This window comes from Rousettus aegyptiacus, unplaced genomic scaffold (genome assembly GCF_014176215.1).
Source record: "Rousettus aegyptiacus isolate mRouAeg1 unplaced genomic scaffold, mRouAeg1.p scaffold_m13_p_11, whole genome shotgun sequence".
Taxonomy (NCBI): domain Eukaryota; kingdom Metazoa; phylum Chordata; class Mammalia; order Chiroptera; family Pteropodidae; genus Rousettus; species Rousettus aegyptiacus.
In genome coordinates, this window is record NW_023416286.1 from 80,429,002 (window position 1) to 80,433,895 (window position 4,894).

The 4,894-nt window shown below is 35.3% G+C and overlaps 1 non-coding gene across 1 annotated transcript; it reads right to left on the reverse strand.

The window, feature by feature from the left end:
• Positions 1-1,007: 1,007 nt before the first annotated feature.
• LOC118609450 lies at positions 1,008-1,171 on the reverse strand. The gene has a single exon (XR_004953435.1). It is a non-coding gene; the product is annotated as a U1 spliceosomal RNA (small nuclear RNA).
• Between the last annotated feature and the right edge of the window lie 3,723 nt (positions 1,172-4,894).

Genomic DNA, 4,894 nt, shown 5'->3' on the forward strand with positions numbered 1-4,894 from the left:
AAAAGTGCATAATCCAAGAGTTTGCAGTAATGAAAATAACAAACAAATTTGGATTAAATCAGAATTATTCCTATGGTCCACAATAACAGCAACATTTCCTGTGAATTTGTCATAAATTCACATTCTCAGGTCTCACTCCAGACCTACTGAAACTCTAGGAGTGGGGTCTAGCATTCTACATGTTAACAACTTCTCCAAGTGATATTGATGCCTGCTAAAATTTGAGAATCACTGATCTACATGATAGACCTTCTCGCTACCTTAGAAGATGTGTTATCTGATGATACCAGGAAATGAGCTGGGAATGTTTTCAAATCAGATTATCCCCTCCAGGATTAACAAGAATTGTAGTCACGAAAGAGAGCAAAGAAAAGAAACTGAAAAACAAGTCAGGGTATGAAGCCAGGCTAAAGCCATTAAATCAAGTATGGCAGTATATGATTTAAAAATGGGAATTTGAGGAAGTGGGTGGTGGGAGTAATTCCTGAACTAAAGCATAGAAAAATCCAGTGAGCTTTTTCTGTTGTCTATATGTAGGGGCCTGGCTTGAATATTACTATTACAAAAGGGGCATAGACAACAGATGTTGATGTTTTTATCTAGAGAGAGTCTACTGAATGAAATAACAAACACCAGAAATATATCCACATTTGGGGAACATATAGATAAAGAAATTAATAAATGTAGTGCTAAGATGTGCAGGAGCGAAAACTGGAGAGATGTATCTTGGAAATTTCGGAAAAAGAGAGTTAAAAAATAGAGGGAGTATTCAAGAGTGCCATGTACCATGAAACCATGAGCACGTTTTCGGTTATGAATAACACAATCCTGATTGTAAACCATTTAAGTAATAAATATCTGGATAAATTTATTTATTTTTTTCAGGTTTATGGAAAGCCCATGGTGATGACTGTCTGGATCAGTTGTGGATAGATTAAGGGTTTTTCTTGTTTGTTTGTTTTTTTGTTTTTTGTTTTTTTGTTATTGTTGTTGTTGTTGTTTTTATCCAGAGGAGAGCTCGAACGCAGTGCCTCACTATCACAAATTGTGCAATTGAGTTTCCCATATTTGGGGAAATCACAGGGGTCAGCACATATGAAGTGCGATAGATAAGCCTCACCCTGGAAAAACCACCTTTGTGATCATAATATCTCCCATGCCAGGTAAGTATGGATCAAGGGTTTTAAGACATATTGAGAGTTACTTTCTCTGTCTCTGTCTCTCTGTCTCTCTCTCTTTCTGTCTGTCTCTGTCTTTCTTTGTCTTTGTCTCTCTCTTTCTCAATCTCTTTCTCCGCCAACAGTTCCAAGCTTATCTTTTATGTCAGTGTGTTGGTGGGGGGTGGGTACATGACTTCTCTCCCCCAGCATCCACAAAAATCCTGAAAAAAAAGATTCTGATTGTCTATGCTTGAGTCATATGACTATTACAAGAGAATAAAATTTGTCAACTGGCCAGTCTGCATCATATGTCCACTCTTGCAAAAAAGTAAAAAGGACTAATTCATTGGTAGGCCACAAAAAACACTGTCATTGACAGTGAGGTATGTTCTGAGAAATATCCATTGGTTTTGATAGTTGGGCTGCTACAAAAGCAAGATTGCAGTGTTCTAAGAAGCAGAAAGGAAAATAGGTAGTGGCGAATGGTTTGAGTCCTATCGATGGTGCCATGGCCCCTGAAATGACTTCTCATGCACAAATTCATCAGTAATCCCTTGGCCAGAGTTGTCAAGCTTTCAGTTCCATTTTTACCATGTTAAATGAGGATTTCAAGTTATCCTTATTTTCTCACTTGGAATAATTACCATTATACTGAAACAAGACATTCTCTGTCCTGATCCTGTGTCCTCCAGCTGCACAGTTATCTAAAGGGCATGAAGTCAACACTGATCAAGGGCCACACTCCAGTTTCTAGTCCGTGTGCCGGATTCCAAGTTCCCTACCCCAGCGGCCCCAAATTCACTTACGAGGCTTGCAAACTTCTCCATGTTGAACTTCCAGAGGAAAGACCATACCATAGTTGGACACAAACCTAGGCCCAGCAGGTGACTTTTTTTGCTGTCTGGAGACAAATAAAAAAGATAGAAATGTGAGTGTAATAAACAAAAGTACAGGTGTGAAGCATCTTGCAGTGCTACAGGTAGGACAAGAAGCAAAGAAGGATATGCTGTGGACCAGCTCTCCTTGGCCTCCAGCAAGAAACACCAAGAAGTCCTAGGAATTTGAACTTGGCCTTTCAGTCATTATGAATGTATATTTGTCCAAGTAGGAGACTAGTCTATAGGTTTTTTAATACCTGTTAGCTTGGTTTATAACTTTTAAATACTTAGATGTATGTTATAAAAACTTGCATTTATATTCTGGCCTCATGTTACACAACTGTTAAGGGCATAGCATGTAGCTACTGGAGACACGAGATAATATATATTATCTATTTATCTACCTATCTATCTATCTTTCTATCTTTCTATCATCATCATCATCTATAGTATATACATACACATACTATAGATAGTAATGATTATGATAGTATATATATATGTATATACACATATACATATATATGTGTATGTATATATATATATAGAGAGAGAGAGAGAAAGAAAGAGAGAAAGAGAGGAGAGAGAATAGATAGTATATGGTGATTCTGGCCAATCAGTTAGTTATAAATTATTTATAATTAACATATGATACTCTATGCTATAAAGTTCTGGCTCCTTACTCTGTGAATTGTTTTCAATAAATGTTCATGATTATGTGTTTACTTGCATCCATGCTCTCGGATAATTCTTTCCCATGCTGATTCTTACCTTAGCTATGTGAATTGGTTTGGCCAGTGGGACAACATCATATAATATAAACAGAGGCTTAAAAAGTGCTTTTTCTTTCTTTCTTTCTTTTTTTTTTTTTTTTTTTTTTTTTTGCTTTGGCACTTGTCTTGTTATTCTGAGTTTTCTATCATGTGAAAAAGCTTGAGTTAATTTGTTGGATGATAAGAGATATGGGGCCATCTATCATATCTATCACACTTATGACAAAGGCTATCTTAGGCCATCCAAGCCCAGGTGAACTGCTAGCTGACCACATGGAACAGTTGTATTAGGCCAAATCAGAACAGTCAAACAAAACCTGAGAAATCTTGAGCATCTGTTGCTGCAAAGTCACTAAGTATTGGGGAGGTTTGTTACACAGCAAAATTTACCGGAACAAACACCTCGGATTTTCACTCTTCCTCATTTTCTTTTAGTATATTCTATATTCAGCATGATATGAAAGAGCCTCTAAGATCTAATCTACATTTGCTTGTTTAGATTTATCTCTTAAACCTCTCCCCACCTCTAACCTTTCCATCCCATTTTAATGCTATTTATAACTGCTTGCAAGCTTCCAAACATCCCAAGCTCTTTCACAAATCATTAATTTTGTTTTTACCTCTTGTACTGTCTGAATTACTATTTTGCAACATGTGTTGACCCTCATCAAGAAATAAATATCTGCTCATTTTTTTCAAGGTCTGTTTTCTATTTTAGAATTCTTTCTAATCTACTGGTATTATCACCTTTCCTCCATTTCACTATAACATTCAGTTGTGCCCACTTATTTATATTTATTATTGTCTTTTTATTATGTTATAGGTTAGCCAGCTCCTTGACAGCATGAACTATTACCTAGTTGTTTCTGCATCTTCAGATTTATTGGATGACTGATGAAAGAAGAGGGGAGGAAAAGATGGAGAAAAAATTGTGGAGACAATATGTACATATTTCTTATTTTGTTACCAAGACTGAGATGGAAGAAAGGTACTGACACAAATCAGGGAAAAAAATTTGTTTAGTTTTCTTTTCGTAATTGAAGATTGTTGTTTGTAGTTTTACTATATATAAATATATATATATATATATATATATAGTCTTTTTAAAAAGTTGTCTTGAAAGGTTTCCTAGAACATGTGATTATCAGTAAAAAAAATTAAAACAGAATCTGGGAGATTAGTTTTTGAATTGTCTTAAAGATGATACAATTGGATGTATTAGACTTCCTGGCAGTCTATATGGAAGATGCTTGTTTTTTTCTGATATAGGCTGTGAGGGTATTGGTGTGTCTGTGTACGTATGTTTGCAAGCAAGCAAGGAAGTAGTGATGTAAAAAACTGAGCAAGTTCTCTATCACATGGCCTCTGTTTACTCATAAAGTTTTAGGCAAGCAGGGAAGATCTGCTGGAAATGAAAGGAAAGGAGAGAAATAGAGAAATAAGTGGAAGAATCTAGTAAAGGTCTGGAACAGCCACATGGTTGACCTTAAATATCAATGATATTTAAGGAATACCTAGGCAACTTGAATTTTCCCGTTATCTTTCTTTGTTGGTAAACCTATTTACTGTGCTCTTTGTTTTTTGTTTGTTTGTTTTATTTTAATCAGTTATCTTTGCCAATCATACTTTCCCATTGTGTTTCGGAACATTTTTTTAAAATTTTGTTTAGAGGATAGAAAATATCTGAGTTATACATAATTCTTATTTCGTTAAAAATGGTTTTACAGCTTCAAACTTTTTGACTTTAATATGCTACCCAAACTTCCCATAATCATTTTGCTTTTATTATTTTTATCTGTTTTGTGAGAATCAACAGTGAAGATTTATTCAGTTTGAGTTATTTAGCGTATGTAAGGATTAAATTGACAGAGTCGTCGTAATAGAATTAATACCTCCTTTATTCCTTGGCATAGAAAGACATGAATAATTGAAGTGAGGCCCTTACCCTTACCTTCTACACAAGTGTCTTGTGGCTTCTCAAGAAAAGGTCTACTTGTTTCAGACCAGCTTATAAATCTCTCATTAGAGTTTGACTGTGTCAGTGCTTTAGTAATAATGTGTTGGGAAGAATCACAGTAAAATG